Source organism: Peromyscus eremicus, chromosome 7 (assembly GCF_949786415.1).
Source record: "Peromyscus eremicus chromosome 7, PerEre_H2_v1, whole genome shotgun sequence".
Taxonomy (NCBI): Eukaryota; Metazoa; Chordata; class Mammalia; order Rodentia; family Cricetidae; genus Peromyscus; species Peromyscus eremicus.
The window spans coordinates 105,547,046-105,557,923 of record NC_081422.1 but is presented as its reverse complement, the minus strand read 5'-3'; positions in this window follow the sequence as shown (position 1 = coordinate 105,557,923).

Genomic DNA, 10,878 nt, shown 5'->3' with positions numbered 1-10,878 from the left:
TAGAAAATATGTAGACTCCCCAACAAGTCTATGCTCTTGTCTGAGGACTGAAGAATGTAGCTCAAATTCTAACTTGTCTTAATAATAAAAACCTGGAGCAAAATATCGGATTATATGCTGAAAGATCAGTAAATGAGCCAGCCACTAGAGAGACTTCTTACCTCTACCAAATCCTCAGCCTGAAAAGGTGGTCCTCCTGTCTCCACCCTGCCTTATCACTTCCTCTCTCTGTCCAGCCATATCACTTCCTGTTTCCTCCTCCCAAGTGCTGAGATTAAAGGTCTGTACCACCACTGCCTGGCCTCTAGCAGCTAGCTCCACACTCTGATCTTCAGGCAAGATTTATTTGTTAAAGCAAAAACAAAATATCACCACAGAAGGAGGTAGTTACAACCAACAATTTAACAAGAAGAGGTAAAGTTTGGTGAAGTCTAGAGTGACCACTGTGCTGCACAAGGCACTCCGAAGGGAAGGCACACAGAACGGGACAGACCCAAGTTTGTCGTCAGGGTTATCATTAAATCCATTTCAAACATACTTGGTGTAGAACTGAAATGATCATCAAACCTCTCTTGTAAGACTGATACTATGCTAAAGGCAAAGGACTTTAAAGCTGTATCTCAATTAGAACATGAGGAATAATGACACTGTCCTTGTTTCATACAGGGAAATGTGAATGAAAAGTGCTTTTTCAGGCTCAGGACCACTGCGTTGAGACTCAGGGTTATTTTTTAAATGGCTGAAAAGTGCCACTTCTGCAGTAGTTCCCACTCAACAGGCATCACATTGTGCTGAGAGCTGCCAATCCCCACTCAACAGGATTCAGGCCAAAAATAGATGCCCCCTGCTCAGCCAGTGCTTGGCTCCAGCCTGTTGCTATTCGTTGGCCCTTGTTCTGCTGCACCTGCCCAGTGCTTGGCTCCATAGTCAGTGACAGAAACAGGAACAGGCCCCTCTTTTGGATGTTTTCCATATGTCTAGAAGTCCAGGTTTTCCCACTAGCACCCTTCCTCCAAGTTCAAGGCAGGCTCATCTCATGCTCTGAAACCTGAATCTTGGCATATACTAGTGTGAAGGGGAAGGGTGAAGAGGGTGTGTGTGTGTGTGTACACATGTGTGTGCACATGAAGGCCAGTAGACAATTTCAGATCATCTTCAAGAGATGTGCCTCAGGCACTGTCTACCTTTCATTGGCTGGAACTCACCAATGATGCTGGCTACCAGCCTAAGAACTCACTTGCCTCCACCTCCCTGAGGATAAGTCACAGACCCACGCCATCGTGCCCAGCAATTTTATCTGTTTAATGTGAGTCTGCTTCTTATGCTTGCAATGCAAGCTCTTGACTAACTGAGCCACCTCTCCAGCCCCAGAATACATTGTTTTAGCTTGGCAAGTGCAAACAGTATAAAGAGAAAATTACTTAAGAGAATCTTGACTTATCAGTTACTTTCTCTTTTCTCTGAAAAATACCTGGGTGTATCAACTAAAGGGCAGGGAGATTTATTCTGAATCAGAGTTTGCAGGAATATAGCCTATCATGATGGGAAAGTTATGATAGGAATGGATAGCCAATGTGGCATCTGGTTACACCTTTTCAGCAACCAGAAAGCAGACACTTTTGGCTTGAAAGAGGCTAGCTATAACCCCTAAAGCCTGCCTCACAGTAGCCCACTTACACCAACTAGGGTCTAGCTCCTGAAGATTCCACATCCACTCTAAATACACCACAACTGAGGACCAACTGTTCAAACATGTGACTCTGAGGGACAGTTCACACTAAACTCTAGCAGCTGAAACATTCACTTGACTCTCTCTCACCAAGATGCAGATCTCAAAGGAATAGGCCCAGAGACTCTGGTAAAGGTCAACCCTATTCTGAAGGTGTGGACACAAAAAAGTCATGGAAAGATGGCCAAGGGTGCAAAGTACCACGTGGTGGGTACCCTGTAAATCTGCTCTGAAGTGTGCTTCACTTTAGGAAGTGAACTGTCAGGTAATGACCACCATTTCATAGCCTGTACGATGGGAGTTATAACAGACATGGTGTCCTAGGCAATGAGACAAGTGGGACAAAGATCAATCCTGTGCTTACCACTATCCAGAGCACTAAATTCTGGGTAAGTCTACCCCAAGGAAAGAGAACTGTATTCTTACTCTATTTAAGAGGCACACTAGGAAATCAGGTACCCATTTCCTCCATTCTCTCGGTGACTCATTAGTACTTATTGCCCTTCATGCATCGTCCTGAACTAGACCCTGGTGACAGAAACATGAGAAACAAAAGTTGCCTGTCCTGATGAGTTAATGGGCCATGATCAGAAAGCACATTAGGAGGCACTAGCCCCAATCTGAGAAACATTTCAATAATCTTTATTAACATGTCTCATTCACCATCCCTCTCCTCTGGAGACTCCTACTCCAGCAACTCCCCCAGCAATATGTAGGAAAAAAAATAGAGATGCCACACAGCAACATCCTATGATAAAGCCCTTTAAGGCACACAGAACAGTTCTCACACATCACACTTTTGATCATTACAACAATTATTTTCTGTAGGATGGGTACCAACACCCCATTAGTTGGTGGCAGAGGCTCTGGGGATTACCCTCAGTCCTAGATACAGAAAGGCTCATGGATGTGTAATTCTGATTGTACTAGGAATTTATAACAACTCTGTAGTGCAAATTCTAATTGATCTTAATTATAAAAACCTGGAGTCAGATATAGGGGTAAATGCTAAAAGATCAGAGAAATAAAGGAGCCGGCCACTAGAGAGACTTCTTACCTCTAGGAACCCTCAGACCAAAAAAAGGGGTGATCTCCTGTCTCCTCCAGCCTTATATTCTTCTCTCCAGCCATATCTCTTCCTGTCTCCACCTTCCTAGTTTTGGAATATTAAAGGCATGTACCTTACTTGGGATCAAAGGCATGAGATCTCAAGTGCTAAGATTAAATATGTAAGCCTCCTGGATTGTTTCTCTTTTTAGATTGGATCAATCTCATGTAGCCCAGGGTGGCCTTGAACTCCTGATCTTACTGTTTCCTCCTCCCAAATGCTGGGATTAAAGGTGAGTATTACCACTGCCTGGCCTCTATGGTTAACTAGTAGCTTAGCTCCACACTCTGATATCCAGGCAAGCTTTATTTGTTAGAGCACAAACAAAATATCACCACACAACTCTACATTGTAATGTCACCAGTCTGACACATTATTATGTGATTGTGTTTTATTAGCTTCTAATCCAGCTGATATTATCACATGCTGTGGGATGTTCTGTATGGCAAATGTGTTGCTAATTAGTCAATAAATAAAACACTGATTGGCCATTGGCTAGGCAGGAAGTGTAGGCAGGACAAGGAGGAGAATAAAGCTGGGAAGTGGAAGGCTGAGTCAGAGAGACACTGGAGACACTGCCAGCCGCCATGATGAGAAACAGCATGTGAAGATGCTGGTAAGCCACGAGCCATGTGGCAAGGTATAGATTAATGGAAATGGATTAATTTAAACTATAAGAACAGTTAGTAAGAAGCCTGCCACGGCCATACAGTTTGTAACCAATATAAGTCTCCTTGTTTACTTGGTTGGGTCTGAGCGGCTGTGGGACTGGCAGGTAACAGAGATTTGTCCTGACTGTGGGCCAGGCAGGAAAACTATAGCTACCATCACACAACATTCTGCCCAGTTACTCTTTTTACTAGATGTGACACAGTTCATTTTGGGGGGATTCAGTGCTAATACCATCTGCCTGAAGCCTCATGGGGAAACTTCTCACTAGCTCTGAACTCTGTTTCCCCAGCCACACATTTTTGGTTTTATTGTTTTTCTTCCTCCCTTCCTTCCTCCTTTCCTTCCTCCCGCCCTCCCTCCCTCCCTTCCTTCCTTTCTTGAGAGAGATGAAAGAATGATGGAACTTAATGTTGGGTGGATAGGGAAGTGGAGAGGAGAATCTAGGAGGAATTGTGAGAGGTTATCAAAATACATTGTGTATTTTTAAAAAATTTTAAAAATAAAGATTTTTAAAGGAACAGAACTGATAGAATGAATATATGTAATGGGATTATTAGAGTGGCCCACAGGCTGTGGTCTAGGTAGTCCAGTGGTGGCTGTCCCACAACCAGCAAGCCAAGAATCAGGTAGTTGTACAACAGTCTACATTAGAATTCCAGAGAAGTTGGATTTAATACTGGCCACAGACACAGGATAGAAGACATTGCCCATGAGAGTGAAAGCCAGCAGACAGAGTGAAAGTTTCCTTCTCCCATGTCCTTTCATCTGAGCTGCCACCAAAAGGTGTGGCCTGATTTAAGATGGGTCTTCCCACTTCAAATAATCTGATTGAGAAAATCTCTCCTAGGAGCTCTCAGCAGCTGGGGTTTCAGTCGATGAAGTCTAATTGACAACTAAGATTAATCATCACAGATGCCCATGACTCATCATCTTGAACATGAGTGTAAATGAAGAAAGTCTTCCATGATCTCACCAACTCATACCTGTTCACTTCACTCTCGCAGTAATCCTGATACTGATAATTATCCCATTCATCTTCTCAAGTCAGGTGGAGTAAGGTTTGTTTGGATTTTGCCTGTACATATGTCTGTGCACCAGTTGCATGCCTGGTGCCCATGGAGGCCAGAAAAGGATGTCATGCCCCCTGAGACTGGAGTTGCAGATGGTTGGGAACTGCCATTGTGGGTGTTGGGAATGAGGAATCAAACCCAGATCCTCACTCAGGAAGAGAAGCCAGTGCTCTTAACCACTGAGCATCTCTCCAGCCCCTTGCATAAGGTTTTTATTCACTCTCATATTCAAATCCCAGGGGACTGTCAACTGTCTATCAGGAGAAACTGTATTAGTTTCTTTCCTGTCATTTCCATTTCATTTCATACCCCAACAGCAGAACAGTTTGGGACAGAAAGAGTTTATTTTGGCTTATAGTTTCTGTGAGACAGAGTCCATAATGGTAGAAAAGACATGGCAACAGGAGGGAACAGAAGCTATCTGATCACATTACATCACCCCCAGGAAGCAGAGAGAGAACACCTGGAGAACAGTGCCATACTTTCTCCAATGAGGCTCCACCTCCTAAAGGTTCCATACCCACCCACCCCACCCACCCCTGCACATACACTCACCCTCCATAAGGCACCAACAACTGGGGGGCACTTCCCTCTCTAAGAACAGAGACCTTCCCTTAGAATGCAGTATATCTACAGTGTAGATTCAACCTCTTTTCAATCTGTGTTTCTCAGTTCTTTCAAAGAACTACAATCACAGACTGAGAACTACAATCACTCTGTCCCTCTGCACCAACTTGTACCTCTGACAACAGAAACTCTTTTGCCTTAGCTACTGCTGCTCCTAGATGTCATCTCCACAGAGACTATTTCTGTGATGGTAGCAATCATCTGTACTGTTGAAAATGTTTTATGTATTTATGTGTCTATTGGATACATGTCAGTGTGTGTGCATGTGCAGGCCAGAGAACAACCTTGGGCATCATCCTCAAGAATGCCGTCTACCTTCTTTGATGCAGAGTTTTTTGTTGCCTTAGAGCTCACCAATTAAATTAGTCCTCGTGTTTGCAAGACAAGCAATTTACCAGCTAAACCATCTCCATAGCCCTGGAACATTGATTTGAATGTGTTCTAAATATCTTAAAGCCTTTTTAATTTCTGTTTTGTATGCTCTACTTCAGAACACATTTCAGAGGGTAGATGGTTTTGTCATTCCCCAAAAGCCTTCCCTCATAGTCACTGGTTTCCCACAGTGAGTCAAGAAATACAGTCACAGTCATCCCACTCTGCCTAACTCCTCCCAGGACTAAAGTTCTTGCTCTTTTGGGTCCCAGAGGAAGAAGAGTCTAGGCAGCACTCCCTGTTATTACAGATTCTACTTTCCAGTGGAAAACCAGCCAAGTGAATGGTTTCTCTGAATGCACACAGGGGGCCCATCAAAGCTTGCAGCAATGCCTAAGAGGGCCAGCAAAAGTTAGTCTCCTTGGCAACTGCAAGGGAGGCTCATGTTTACTGGGCTAGGAAAGTAAGTCTTGCTAAGAAAATAGACACACATACTCCAGCATAATGAATGCATATGCTTAATTGAAAAATGGAATTTTATCTGGAATTCCAGATTAAATCTGCACTCTACTTATGCATTACAAGATATGAAGCAAGTGTGTTGACTAAAGTTTCTCTGTCATGGACCAGTGTATGAGACAGAAAGGTGTTGGACACATGGAAAAGGCAGTAAATATGGAGTGTGAGCATGCTTCAGTGGAGGATCAACTTCTGACTCCTCATCCAAATAGGAAAGACAGATGCTCATTATCAAAGACCAAGAAGTAGGAGAACCCCAAACTGAATCTGTCAAAGCCCCAACACAGAGCTCCAAATAAATAACTGCAGTTACAACTGAGTTTAGTTTTGAGTGGACTTGCTGTTTATTGCCGTCTCTTCAATACTAAGATGTGACTTGTCTCGGTCATTGTGAATCATATTACTCAAGGCAGGAGAGATGGCTTAGCAAATAAGAGCACTTGCCACTCTTTCAGAGAACCAGGATGTGACTCCCAGCACCCACAATGGTAGCTCAAAACCACCTTTAACTCCAGTTCCAGGGGATCCAATGGCCTCTTCTGGCCTCCACAGGCACCAGACACAGATGTGATGCACAAATGTACATACAAACAAAACACTCATATGCAGAATAAAAATTAAAATGAAATTTAAGAAGACTTGTATAAAGATTGAAACATATGTCCAACCGTGGATGAGATGCTGGAAAAAATCACTCACAAATAATTTTTTAAGGGATCAGTGTGTCCTCAAAGGTGACAATGACTAGCTGAGAGAAGGGGCAGACGGAGACAATCCAAGATCTGAACAAGAAATACAGAAAAGAGTCTTAGAGATAATTAGAAATCTTAGAAATGGAATTTTCAATAAACCAAATTTAAAACCCTGTGGAACGCTAAAGCCATTGATTGTATCAAACAGAAAGCAAACCTTCAGGGCTTGAAAACAAGCTTAGGAGGCAGAGTCACTAGGATCTAGAAGTCTGTTGGCCGGTCAGTTTAGCAAAACCTGCCAACACCAGGTTAGTGAGAGAACCCACCTCAAAAAACCACAACCAATCAAGATGCAGAGCTGTGGATCCCAGTCCCAGTGGGTACATATAGAACACCACTTCTACACATAAGGCTCAGGGATCATTGTGGAAGAGGAGGCAGGAAGATTCCAAGAGCTAGAGGAACACAGAGTTTGCTATGAGACCGCCTCCTAGTGATGTCAGAAGCTACACTCATTCCTGAGTCTCACCAGCATGACTCCCTAAACATGATCCAAGCAAGGACAATAATCACAGACATGCTGAAGTAAACTAAGAAAAGGCTCAGCCCTCCACAAAGAGCATAAGACAACTAAGGACTGCTGGAGTGGGAGAAATAGTCTTCCCCAGGGAAGAAAACACAAGTTGGTTATCCAATACCAAATGGTCAGCCCTGGAAACACACATACAAGTAACATTATACAGACTGAGCAGGTTGTGTCTAGGATTATATATGTATATACATATACATACATGTGTGTAGCAACAACCAATACAAAAAAGAGGCCACGAATTTGAAGGAAAGCAAGAAAGGCTATATGGAAGGGTTTGGAGGGAGGAAAGCAAAGGGAGAAATGATGTAATTTTATTATAATCTCAAAATAAAAGGAATAATTTAAAAACAGAATTTTAAACTGAACATTTTACTGGAAAAAATGAGGGATGAGGTTTCTTTTCCCTGGACATCTGTCACCCAGCAGTCATATTGGAAAATGGGTTCTATTATCCCATTGTGTAGATATATACCATCTCAAAGAGTAAATTTCTAGCTGGGGATCCCCAGGGCAGAGCTAGGAAACATTCCCCAAGCTGAGCTTGTCCTAGTTCTCTGAACCCTTCTCTCCACTCCCTGATGAGCCTTCATGGTCCTGTAAATGGATGATCACGGAAATAGAGTGCTCAGAATCTTTTGGTAGAAGTGCTAGGCTTTGAAAGGGAAGTACAGAATTTAAAAATAAGTAGTTTTTAGTAGAACTATGCCTCAAGCAATATTTGTGTCCTGTATTTTATCTAGCTATTTAAAGAGGGCCCTTATTGAATTATCTATGCAGTATATCCTCAGGAGACTCCCTATTTCTAGGCTTAAGACAGAGCTACAAAGCTGCTCTTAACTATCAGTGCCTCAAGGAGAATGATCAGAGCAGAATACTTCATGAATCATTTAGCGTGTGGCAAAAAAAAAAAAAAAAAAAAAACGTATATAGAGAAACATTCAATAAACATGTCTGAAATGAACTTCCTTAATCTTACTTACCTATTGTGGGAAAATTGCTCATCAGGATCTTTAGAACACCAAGCAAAAGTGTTGTAAGTAGACCAGACATAAATAGAAACAGAGTAGAAATAAAAGGAAAATAATCACAGTGAAAATGAATTTCAAGCAATGAATACAAAGCCCTGAGCTATGAAGGGTCGGGGTACGTATAAGAAACAAAGGGATCATCAGTCTAGACATGGGCTGTGGGAATGTCTTACCTATTTCCTAACCCAGGATCATTGCCAGTTATGAGGGGCAAGTATCTCACCATCCTCTCCCCAACCCCAATAGAATGACAAGCTTGGGCTTGACCAGAGCTAGAGACATCTCATTGGTTCCATTTTCTTAGGGTGCAGACTCACTCCAGGGGTTCCAAGTCTGAATCCGGACTGTGTATCTTAGCTGTGACATGATGGTAGGGTCTCACCATCTCCTAAGAGAAGCACTTTGACTCATCTCAACAATCTTGTCATGCACTTGATCTTGTCATGGAGCCTGGTGAGCCACACCCAGATCCTTCTCTCCTCTTGCTCCAGTAACCAACCTGGTTGTCATCACAATTCTGTCCCTACACCTGTCTCCTCACTCCGATTCTTAACATATGTCCCTACCACCTTAGGTGCCACTCTCTTAAAAAAATCGGTCCATTTGCTCCACTGTGATGTGTCTGGGCCTCTTTCTACCTATGCATATATGCATACATGGCATGCAGCACACTGAACAGCAAACACTTGCTTCACAGCTGTCCCAGGCCTTCTTCAATCCCATCTACCTACACCAAAGAAGTCAGCATGTCAAGAGATTTACACTCCTCTCTCTAGGGCAGACACCAGGTAGAGAAATGTGTAAGTGAAGCCTCTTGTTCCCGTTCCCTGGATTTCCAAGTGTCACCACTGTCTCATGGCATAGCTGGCCTCAAGTACTCCGGGTAGGTTAGGCTAAGAATTGATCTCTGTGTGCCTTTGCTTACTTCTTTCTCTTCCTGGCTTCCCCAGCTTCTTTTCAGGGTCCCTCTAGAAACACTTCCTTAAAACATCACTTGCACACAAATCCTTCCCTGCGTGCTATTTCAAGGGACCCCCGCCCAAGGCACCTATTTTTCTATACTTACATTGTTGCTTGCTGCTCTCTTGGCATGGAGTTGGCCAAGTCCAGAGCCCCCGGGAATGACCTGTGTTAATAAGCAGTTTGGCTGCATGTTGAAGTTATCTCCATTCATCTTCCTGGGAGGATGGGAAGCCAGAAAGCCCAACAGCAGCTTCTGAGCCACAACTTAAACCATTCTCTTCCACCAGGGAGTGCATAAGGCTTTGAGATGCCATGCTACTCTTTATGCAGGCAGCTAGCTCTTCCACATTTAGAATTCCATGTGTTTCCCCAAAGATTGTGAATACTGGAAATTAGCATTGTGACTCTGCCATTTAACATTTATTCTCAGAACAATTGCTTCTTACCTATCATTTTGCTATTGTGTATTTATAATAAGACACCTGAAGTTAATTATTCCTTCCCCTTTAATGCCCCTAATAGGTTGAGAGAAAAATCAGAAAGAAAAGACAGAAAATAGTTCACTGTCTTGCAGGGAGCTGGTTTTCAAGGAATTCACTGTAATGCCTGATGCTTGCTGACAGTTGTGCTCTGAGGCAGCGAGCTTGGAAGACAGAAGGCCAGAGATGTGGTAATAATCACTCACTAGAAACTAGAGAAAGAGAACGTGAGAGCAAGACTCCATCAAAATCATCCAGGCAGGCCATGTGGAGATAAAGAGGAGAAGCCTTCCAATTCTGTAAGGGTGATCTCTGCCTCAGCCCTCTCTTCCCTGAAACGGGAAATTCTCCTTCCTGGATCCCACAGCCTCTTTCTGGAGCTCTTAGGAGCATCTCTTTTTGAAATAGCGTTGGAGCTGAGAGGATGACAGGAACCAGGAGGAGGGCTGTAATGGCTTATTGCCATCACTAATCCTATGTATACTTATATAAACGAGAACTAACTTTTACCCTGAGAAATCGCCCTTGTGTACAGTTCACGTGTATCAGACAAATGGCCATTTTAGGATGTCTTTGGGAAGAAGTAAGACAACTGGACATAGGAAGAGGAAGACCAGGAAGGGCAAGGATGCAAACTTTCCTAGGCAAGGTGCTGCTAATGGCCCTGGGAGAAAGGAAGCAGGTGAGGCAGGCAGAACAAAGTGTCAAAATGAGTCCACCCAAGCAGATGATCCCACAGAATCATAGCTAAGCAAAACAATAAACACAGGGGAGTGTACACTGTGATTCTTTTTTATTATTGAAAGGGCAAAACCAGACACAGCCAACATCATCTATTCAAAGTCGACCTGAGTTGACATTTTATGAAACAGGTGAGGGCTCTGTGCTGGCGATACTGTGCTAGCCATACTGTGTCATGATTCCGGTTCTGGTGGTGTGAACTTGTTTTGTCTATGAAATTTCAGCATGCTCCACATGCTTTGCTCTGTCTGGATTCTTCTCCTTCTCCTTCTCCTTCTCCTTCTCC